Raw genomic sequence first — 11,517 nt, 5'->3', positions numbered from 1 at the left:
TCCTGAGATCTCAGCCTCCTGAATAGCTAGGGTAACAGGTTTGAGCCACCATTTGGGCTTTTGGGCTAATGTTCAACAACAGGGGGCAGTACAGCAGGGTGCCTCCTGGATGATAAGTTGGTTATAGAGCCAGAAGGAATTTGTGACATGAGTATGGCATTCAAATGCAGTGATTATGGCACACCATCACAACTTCCAATCACAGGCCTTACATAAAGATCAATCACAGATCTTGCATTGCATCCATCACAAGTTTTCTGCTGAGACTTGGGAGAAGTACTCTCCTCTTGGCTGAGAGAGAATAGTTGCACAGTGAGCAGGGTCATGTAGAGTTCACTAAGATGTGTCTTAGATTGATGTCTTCTAAGAGGATATAGGTGTCTGGAGTGATTACAACTGGGACAAGGCTTTCTGAAGCATGCATCCTGGTTGTAGAGGTCCTCTGCAATTGCTGGAATAATCTTAGAGTGATTATAAAGTATTCAAAACAGCTGGGCTGTCATGAAAGCAGTCTCTCCTGCTGTCAGAGAAGAGGTTGACTGACATCTCAGCGCAAGGCTTAAAGGAATATCTATTGGCTGCCATTCAAAGGACTGAACTTATTCACAAAACAAAAATATTACAGCATGTTTACAATAAAGACTTAAAAAAAAGTCCAACACAAAGTTAACATTCTCAAGAGCATTTAACTGTGCTTAATATCCCTGTACTTAACTCTTGTCCAAGTGCCCTTTAGAGAATTGGATCCTTTTGCTTTACCTCACTTGGACTGTGGAAGGAAATGGGTTCCACCTCCCAGCCACTCCCTCCGCACCCCAAATTAACATACCCAGGCTAGAAAGGGGCCTCAGTTATCCTAAAATCAAATCTTTTCTTCTAGATTAATATCAGGTGCCAAATATGTTCAAGACAATCATCTGAAAAAGGAGAAAATGATGGAAGTCAGAAGTAGAAATTTCATGTCTTCCTTTCTTTGGATCAAACCTGCCTTTGGCCTTGCTGTCCTGGACCCTCAAAGCATGCTCTCATGGTAGGCTGCTGCACTGGCTAGCACTGCCGGAGTATCTGCAATTGTTCTGGTGTCCTTGCTGGAGGATCATGCCTCTATGGTCATGTGTAAAGTCTTAGGATGAGGGATTTGGAGAAGGACCCAGGGACTGAGCTGTGCGTGCGTGCGTGCGTGCATGCATGCCTGTGTGCGTGCATGCATGCGTGCGTGCGTGCATGCATGCCTGCGTGCGTGCATGCATGCCTGCATGCGTGCGCGGTTTATCCTGAGGCTCCAACTCAAGGCTGGAGCTTTTTTTTTTGCTCAAGGCTAGCACTCTGCCACTTGAGCCACAACTCCACTTCTGGCTTTTTCTTTTTTTTTTTTTTTTTTTTTTTTTTTCCCCCTACCATCCCCTCCCTCCCTCCCTTCCCCACTTCTGGCTTTTTTGAGTAGTTTATTGGAGCCAAGAATCTCATGGATTTTCCTGCACTGGCTGGCTTTAAACTGTCATCCTCATATCTTAGCCTCCTGAGTAGTTAGGTTTACAGGCATGAGCCACCAGTGTCCAGCTGAGATTGAACTTTTTGAAGACTTAAGCCCTTTGATTAGGCCAACAAATCTGCTCTTCTGGCCTTTCTGGTGCATTGTCTCCACCCTTGCTAGGGCCCTAAGAAAGGAAGATAGTTTTCTGTGACCAAAATGACCATTTAGAGACATCAAACAGCTGGTGGTCAAATAGCAACTGACTAGCAATTTGTTCTATGGTCACTCTGCTTAGTCTAAATCTTGCCTCAAGGTAACATTTTGCGGTCCTGTGGATGACTTCAGACCAAAAAACAAAATCACAATTTCACATGCAACAGTAGAAGGTTTACAGAATGTTTCTGCTGACTATAAAGGTAATATAAATGCATATGAGAAATTGGAAAATATAGAAAGAATAAACAAAAAATCATCTATAATTTCAATCAAGGTGGGGAGGTGCATGCATGCCAGTACTAGGGCTTAGACTCAGGTCTTGGGTGCCATTCCTTTACTCTTTTGCTCAAATCTAGCACTCTACAACTTGAACCACAGCTCCACTCCTGGCTTTGTGTTTCATTGGAGTTAGATATTCTTGCCCAGGTTGGCTTTGAACTGTCATGCTCAAATCTGAGCCTCCTGAGCAGCTAGTATAATTCCAATATTAATTTTATTCTCTTCATACACAATCACTGGAAGTTAATTACTAATTACATTAATTAATTAAAAATTAATGACCAATTTCCTTGAAATTAGTAGTTCTTTCTAATCTGTGTGTAAATATATGTTGCACCACATATATTTTTATTCATATTTTTCCTTCTCACTATATGATAAATATTTTCTTGTATCACTCAATATTCTCAAAGCAATAATGAATGCCTGAAATTCTTCTGTAGAGCAAAGGTTGTAGCTTGGTGGGAGAGCACTTGTCTAGAATGTGCAAGGCTTTTGGTTCGATCCTCAGCACTGTAAAACAAACAAATTAAAATCCATTGCAATGAGGAACTATCAATGTGTAACTACTCTCCTAGTATCCAACTGTTTCCAAGTTATAGAGTAAAATGTTGTAAGGGGAAAAGGACATTACATATCCTATGTATCTCTTGAGCTGAAGACAACATGAAATAGTCTTGTAAAAAATCAAATCTGAATCTAAGCAAGACTCTAGATCTAACTTCCAGTTAGTGGGATATGCAGGTAATAAAAGAACCAATTAGTGATGCTTTGGAGCTACAGTCAGAAAAATCCAGATTCTAGGAAACTCTATATGTCAAATTATCTATAGAATTACTTTTAAAAGCAGATAAACTGCCAGGAGGAAAGAGATGAATGAAGTCCATGAATAAAAAGATGTTTAAGAGATATGAACCAATTACTTAAATGAATGTCTGTATCATCATCCAGCTGTATGAATGATATTTGGGTAGACATTCAAACTAAAAAAAATTCAAGACAATTACAGAAACTGAAATACTTAGATACTTGATTACATTTAGTTATTATGTTCAGAATTAATAAGGACATTACAGTTATCTTTTAAAAATAGATTTTTTATCTTTTAAAGATGAGTACTAAAGTTTTTACATTTGAAAGCGTATATTTAGAATACTTTAAAATAATGGGGGTGGGGGAGGAAGGTGCTAGTATGGTCAAGATTATGGTCATACTTATGGGCAAGATTGGCTGTCATTGTTAAAGCCAAGTAATGGAAACATGGGAATTTGTTTTACTATCGTTTTACTTTGGCAGATGTTGAATATATTGAGAATTACATGTTACAAAAAGAAACAAAGGAAAAGGAAGCCAGCATCTCTGGTGGCCAAGTGCTGAGCTGAGTTGTGGAGGAAAAATTCCTGAGCCAGATTTTAGTCCTCATATTTTCCTAGCTCTCCCATTTACAGGCAATGTGTCCTAATCTTTCTCAGTCCCATAGTCTTCACTTCTAACATTTATATTATAAAGTCTGTCTCTGTCTCATGGGGTTGTTGTAAGGAAGAAACATGATGCTATCTGGTAAAAGGCTTGGGAAACTGAGGGAATGCTGGCATTTTATTTTAAAGTATGAGTAGAACCTAGGGTGAGGGACAAAGATAACATGGACTGCCTTCCTTTCCCAAGCCAGAAGGGATGTCATAGAGATAGTCATTAGTATTTTATAACAATTTAGTTCAAACTAGTAACAACTTAATTTTGGTAGTGCTCAAAATTTTGGGTCCCATATAACAACAACCACAAAACCCTCTCTGATTCCATGTAGCTATGTTCTTCCCTCTTCTTATCTTTTTTTCCTTTTCTCTTTTTTTCCTTTTTATTTGGTAGTAATGGAAATTGAACCCAGGGCCTTGAGTATGCTAAATACCTGAACAGACCCTTCTTTTAGACTATTACAGCTTTCCATATATTTTTTGCCAGTTGGCCTAGATTTATAATTGTTGCTTTAAGAATTTTCTTTTGAAATTAACTAGGAAATAAATTGATAACCCATTGATATAAAATTTATAATGCATTTTATATTTACCTATGCAGTTACCCTTACTGGCTTTTCTTTATTACATGTGGATTCATGTCAATATTCAGTATATTTTTATTTGAGTAAAAAACCTCCTATTATGTCTTTTATTCTTCCATATTTTTATCAGTGTTAAGTAGTTGTACAGAGGAGTTATTTTGACATGTCTCTTTGTATACAAAATATCTTGATCAGACCCACCCCTTCCATTTCTCTTCCTCAACCCCCATTTCCCTCTTCCCAAACTAATTTCAACATGCTTCATTGCTCCATTTTCAAACTTGTACCTAAAGTATTTTGACAATATTCATTCTCCTTCACTTTTCCCATTTGCTCACCTCTCTTTTATAGTACTTCCCAGATAGGATATATCCTTCAAGGGAGTTTTGTTGTTATATTTCACACACACACACACACACACACACACACACACACACACACACACACACACACACACACACACCATTAATTAGATTGATACCCCCTTTGCTTATTTTCACTTTCCCATCTCCCATCCACTATTATTCAACAGCTTTCAGTGAGTTTTGTTTTGCCATCTACGTACATATTTTTAATCAAATGAGTTTCACATTTTGTGGAACCTTCTGGAATCCTGTTAGGTCGAAGTGAAACCTTCTTCTGACATTGTGAATGAAGTGTTGGTGATTAATGAGGCTTTTTACCAGATTCATGGGTCCTAAGGCATAATTAGTTTTAAACATTAGTAATGCCTGAATTAAAGCCATCAGCAGCACTTGTGTAGAATGTGATGGAGGAAGAGAAGCCTGTAAGTGGCACAAAAAATAGAATACGGACTGTACTTTGTTGTTTTTAGTTATTTCTATTTGGGGTGAGATATATAGAGTTTCCAACCTTGGTAGTGGTGGTGGGGGGTCATATCTGTATAATTCTAAGTAAATTTCTATGCTGAAAACTCCCTCGAGGTATAATAGTGTGTGGCCTTATTATCTCCTGTAGATAAGATATACTTAGATACAAAATAAGTTTTTGTTTATCTGGGAATCCCTTAATTCCATCTTCATTTTTGAATGCTAATTTTACAGGGTATTGAACTTCTGGCTGATTCTTTCCCCTCTCAGTACATTGAGTATTCCATCTCATTGTCTTCTAGTACCCATGATTTCTTATGAAAATCAGCTGTTAATCTTATTCAGGATTTTGGCTACTGAATGAGTCTTTTGCTTCTTTCAAAAGTCTCTTATCTTTGCCTCTTAAATGTTTGATTATGATGTTTCTTGGCATTCATCTATTTGAGTTAACCCTACTTGGAGTATGGATTTATTGATTAACATCTTTTGTCAAGTGTGAAAAGTTTTCAAACATTGCTTGCTTATAAATTCTTTTTTCCCACTTTAGTTCCTCTTCTTCTTTGTCTCCAATTATACATATATTCATATGCTTCATGATGTTCCATAAGTCTCTGTGGATATGTTCATTTTTCTTCATTATTTCTTCATTATTTCAACTTCACTGATTCTTTCTTCTGGGTGTGTTCTCCCATTTAGTCTTTGAACACCTGTAAAATATGTGATTTAAGATCTTTGTCTAGTAAGTCCAATGACTAGCCTTTTTCAAGGACAGTTTGTACTGATTGCTTTTGTTGTTATGCATAAGGCATCTTCATGAGCGCTGAAGGTTTTTAAATTGTTTTTGAAAACTAGATGTAATATAATGTAGCTACTCTAGAAATCAAGTTTCTATCCTTCCTTTGGGGTTTGTTGCTAATGCCAATATATAAAAATATTCTGAGCATAACACAGGAGTTGGCCAAATTCCCTTCACGCTTGAAGTTTTTCTTTGGGAGAATAAATAGATAGGAATTCCTATCTATTTACCTGAAGTGGAACTCACTTCAGGTAAACATGGATTGAACAGCTAAAGTGCACTCTGAAAACGATGTCCTTTCTGAAGTTTTCCCATATATCACAGAGGAAGGCTTTGCTCCCACCTCCAGGGCCCTTCAGCCTTTTACGTGTGGCTTCAGAATCACTTGAGCATGTTGAGCTTATGGGTGTCACACTTCAGTGATCCTGATCCAACCTTGCCCATAACCTCTTCTGGAGATTTGGCTGGGTATAGGGAAACGAATTTCTAGCTTTTCATCCAAGAAGGTCATGATCGGGCAAAGTGAGAATAATGCCAAAGCCTGCTGCTAGCTGGAATGATCAGTGCCCAGATGTTACTTAGGTCAATAATTAACCAGCAACTTCAAAGATTCCAAAGAATGGATAAGGAGAAAGCACAGGAGTCAAGAAGGACTCAAGCCAAAGAAAGTCAGAAAGAGGAGCTAATGGTCGAGAGAGACCTTTTCCAGAGGGTGACACTCCCCAGAAGGACCCTTCTTCCTTTCCTGGTGAGTTTAGGGTCAGTAGCAGGGTCCAGACAGTATTTGCCACAGATGCCACAGGCACTTTCTTCCAGTTCTTAAACACTATGCTGAGGGGAAGAAAAAGACCCTCCTAAAGACCCTCCAACAGCACAAGCTGTTGATTTTGCACAAAGGGCATCTGTTAAATGCCTTCGTGTCTGATATTGTGACCGAGTTTGGGATTTATATATATCCAGACCTAAGTTCAAATCCACGCTTTGCAACTTACTTGCTGTGATGAGGTTGACTGAGTTGTTTCTCTGAACTTTAGTTTCTCTATCTAAGAGCACATTAGTACAAGGCTTGCAGGGCTAAAATAAGAATGGAAGAAGAATCCTCTTTGCTTGGCTTTCTGTGATGCTGGGGATTGAACCCAGTTGCACATGGGTTCTATCTATGCAGGCTGTGCAAGTGCCCACCACTGAGCTACATTCACAGCCCCAAAACTATTTAGAGAGTGTATCACACCTACTAGATAATTAACAGTTTCCCATCCCACTTTGTTAATAATCTCAGAAAAGAAGAAGCAATAGCTGGATGCTGGTGGTTCAGGCCCATAATTCTAGCTACTCAGGAGGCTGAGATCTCAAAGTTCCAAGACAGCCTAGGCAGGAAAGTCTGTGAGACTCTTATCTCCAATTATCTACCTAAAAACTGGAAGTGGAGTTGTTGTTTTTAAAACAACAACTAAAAAAAAGCTCAGGGCCAGTGCCTAGGACCTGAGTTCAAGCCCCATGACCATACCACTACTACCAACAACAACAATAAGGAACAATAGAGCATTTCACATAGCTTGAAAGCTTTCTACAGATTTTTCTGTCTCCATTTTCCTAAAGGCTGGCATCTCCTTCAATCCTGGCTCAGGTCCTCTGCTTCCATAGCACCTGTATCTTCCTATATCCAGTCATAATTTATGACTTAGTTATAAATCATGAAATACATACTAAAGTACTTTTAGATATTTAGCTGTGTGGTTGCTTGACTATTCTATATCTCTTCTAATGACTGTTAATGACCACTTTGTCCTCACAGTCCAGCAGTTAGAAAATGAATGAGGCTTACCATGTATGCACATGAAACAAGTAAATAGCTTACTGGTATGAGCAGTGGACAGCAGGTTTCTAGAACCTCAAAATAGGAGCAGGACCAGTGGACCAGAGTGGTTGGAATCCAACTTGGACTTTTTACCAGCCCTCCTCAAAGAATTTACCTTTGAACAAGTCCTTCACCACTCTAAGCCATAACTTCTTTTTAATTTTTTTCTTAAATGAAAAAAATTATAGAACTTCCAGTTTGTTGCTTGGAGGGAGGATGCTCTGTGATGCTTCCATATCTCACCCTACACAGCTGTCTGTTCCTGAGTTGTACCCTTTATGATAAACTAGTTAATGTAAAAATGTATTTATAACCAGGCTCCCATGGCTCATGCCTGTAATCCTAGCCACTCAGGAGTCTGAGATCTGAGGATCACTGTTCAAAGCCAGCCCAAGCAGGAACAGATTATGAGACTCTTACCTCTAATAACTAAAGAAAAAAAAACTGGAAGTAGAGCTGTTGCTCAAGTGGTAGGGTTCTAGCTTTGAGTGCCCAGCCCCTAAGTTCAAGCCCTAATAGCAGCATGTGCACACAGACACACAGACACACACACACACACACACACACACACACACACACACACACACACACAATTTATTTAGAAGCATTCACAATGTCAACAAAAATAGCTGCCATTCACTTTGTTGCAATTACAGAGTGGTGGTCAGTTAACAGCAAAAGTATTTCTTATATACTGCTGCAGGGACAACTAAAGAAGAAAAAATTACTGACCCTACATGTAACAACTTTGTGCTTATACCAGCAAGAACCTGCTTTGAATTTTCACGTAAATTTGCAGGTCCTATCTGGTCCAGAGAAGGTTAGTTTTGACTGAGAATATCACCAGGACAGTACTGACTAAGGATACATTTGGTAGTGTGTCAATTATATTTTTTAAGAAAAAGAAAAAAGCATTGTAGAAATTCAAAGCAAATTTTAGCCTCACCGTGCAATATTTTCCTTAAAAGGAGTGAGTTCTGTTCAGAGGATGTTAAATCCTCTATAGATAAGAATAAAAAAACAAACATGCTATAAACCAACTTATTCATCACCATCATCATCATCTTCATCTTCCCCCTCTTCTTTTTCTTGCTACTTTTAGCTTCCAGGATTTCCTTTTCTGCTGTTTGATGCTTCACTAGCTTAGTAGGCCATATAATCATTTCTATGGTTTTCGTTCAACTCAGCATCTATCTGTTCATGAGACTGCTTATCATGAGAGCAGGGTTCTTCCACATCTCTTCTGATCCCATATCAGGGACCCATGTCTTTGCATTATCACCAATGTATAGGCCAGGATGTTCTGCTTTGATTTGAGAGAGACTCAGAACAGAACAAGAAAGCTAAAGGAAGCTTCTTGGATATATTAAGGCTTTTGAGCTGCTTTTTTGTCCCCCCCCCCCCATAGAAATAATACAGGTCTTATTTTTCCTTTCTGGATTATTTGTTTGTTTAGGCAAGTTCCCACTTCCATCACTTGCTCAGCGCTGGGATTACAGGTGTATGCCATCCTGGATCTTTCCTCACAGGCCTTATGGGCCTTATATCTTTATGGGCCTTTCTCTTTAGTGGATGTGGTCCTCTACCTCTCTGAGAACTTCTTAAAAAACTCTTGAGAATGTGGATAGAAATCTCTGGCACTGCTTCTGGTACTCCTCTGAGCAAGTCTGCAAGGAGAATGCACGTGATGTCATTTTGCTTCTTCTATTCTCCTTTGTCCATGTGTTTTTCTTTTATCCTCAGTGAGGAGATGTAGAGTTCTCCCTCCCCCACCCAGTCAGGCTGTCACTTGCCCTGTTTGTACGGAGCTCTATGTACTACACTAGCTGTCATCTATAACTCTTCTGACTAGCAGCCACCTGGTCATGGAACTGAGACAGTGTGGGCTCTACATCAGACCACAGGGTCAGACTGTGGGCTTTCCTGTGATCTCAAACCAGTGACCAGTCTCCAGCAGTCATGTTCTCCACAGCAGGAAAGCATAGGCCTCTCCATGTCAACCACTTTGCCATGGGGCTTTCCACCCTGTTCCCTCAGCAGATCTAACATCCAGACAGCAGCAGAGCCCGGACACTCCTCCCCCGCCCACCCCCCTGCTCTGAGAAACTGAAGAGGAAAACCAAAGACAAAAATGCTGCTCTGGCAGAGGGGCCCTGGCTAGGGGAGGGGAGGGGACCTGGCTGGGAACTGTGGCCTCTTTTCCCCAGGGCTACCAGTTCCTGCCTACTCCAATGACTTTAGGGCCTGTTCAACGGGTCGTGGGATGCCCAGCGAGCCTCAGCAACCTTTCCCATTCCTGGCTTGCCACGACCCACAGTCTGTGGAAGGTTAACCTCAGGCTTCTTCCTGGTTGCTTCTGATTCACTTTCCTGCCTCTGGCCGGATGGAGGTTTAGAGGTTTGGCTGGGCCATTCTGCTTATATACTCGAAGCCCAAGTTCCTGACCCTGTTCACCAGCCCAGCCAAAGCCCAAAGCCTCTCACCCTCCAGACAGATACTCTTAGCTCGTCCCTAGAGGCAGCACTCAGCATCGCCATCTCATTCCCCCACTCTGCCCCAGTGCTGGGGTTTGAATTCAGGCATGAGTACTTGTCCCTTAGATTCTTTGCTTAAGGCTGGTGCTCTAGGCACAGCTCCACTTCTGGTTCTTTGATGACTAATGGGGGATAAGAGTCTAATGAGCTTTCCTGCTTAGGTTGGCTTGGAATCACAATCCTCACATCTTAGCCTCCCAAGTTACTAGGATAGCAGGTGTGAGTCACAGGCACCCAGCTAGCACCACCATCTTTAACCAGGCTTTGACAGCATTCTACTTTCCCAGTGAGAGTCCTGAGGGGACCTATTTTGCCTTGGCACTCTAGGACATGCTGTCAGGGGCAGATCAGAGCACATTTTATTTAGGCACAGGTACTTTGGGATTTGTCTGTTTATTTGATCCTCACTACAGGTATACTTGGTTCATACTCTCACAGTAGTTCTACAGCTGAGGCTCAGAGAGGTTAAAGGCTTACCACATCTTAAACAATGAGGCAATATATTTTTTTCATGTGGAATCCCAAGTGAACAGTGCTGCTTAAGCTCTTACAGCAGGAAAATCCAAGGAAAAGACCTGCTGAGAGTCCCTGGCCTTGCTGGGGCTTCTGGAATGATACGTAAGGGTTGAGATTTTGTTGCTGTTGTTGTTATTTGTATATTTCCCCTATCATCCTTGCTTTAAACCTTCAAAATATACATTCCATTCACCACCACCTTGGAATCAAGCAGGATGCTAGCTTAGCCCCAACTCCATTAGAGGCCAGATGTCTTTGCTGTAAATATCCCTTCAGCCTGGGCACTGATTCTGTTGGCAAATACCAATGGGGCCCCTAGAAAAAGCCAGTGGTTAAATCTGGTATGAATTTGCATTACCAGGGCTGGGAAGGTGGCTTAGTGGTAGAGTGCTTGCCTTGCATGCATGAGGCCCTGGGTTCGATTCCTCAGCCCCACATAAGCAGAAAAAGCCAGAAAGTGGCGCTGTGGCTCAAGTGGTAGAGCACTAGCCTTGAGCTGAAGAGCTGAGGGACAGCGCCCAGGCTCAGAGATTAGGCCCCACAACAGACAAAAAAATAATAATAATTTGCATTACCATACCTTTATTCATATATCTAATATTAACCTTCTGACCCAAATTATTGGGTTAAGCCCCTACTCTGTCAAATAATCCCTTGTATCCCCTGGGGTACAAGGAAGGACACAGGACACAGCATAGGCTAGCCTAGTGGGACAGATAGGCAAACAGGTAGATGCTAAGACTGGCAGATCTTAGAGAAAGAAGGAAATAAGGCTGATTGGACCTCAAGGGTCTGAGTCTTCTCAGGAAAGCATCTCAGTAAAGCAAGCTTTATGAGCTGGGCCTTGAAGGACAGAATGTGAGAGAGTTTCTTTTAAATTCTTTCTGAGGATTTTTGGCTAGTGGCAAGAACTGGCTTTAGAGAACTAAATGGTGAGGGATGGATGGGCAGGGGATGC

The sequence above is a fragment of the Dipodomys merriami genome, unplaced genomic scaffold, assembly GCF_024711535.1.
Source record: "Dipodomys merriami isolate MVZ:Mamm:240054 unplaced genomic scaffold, mDipMer1.0.p SCAF_7, whole genome shotgun sequence".
Taxonomy (NCBI): domain Eukaryota; kingdom Metazoa; phylum Chordata; class Mammalia; order Rodentia; family Heteromyidae; genus Dipodomys; species Dipodomys merriami.
Note: the sequence above shows the minus strand (reverse complement) of the source record.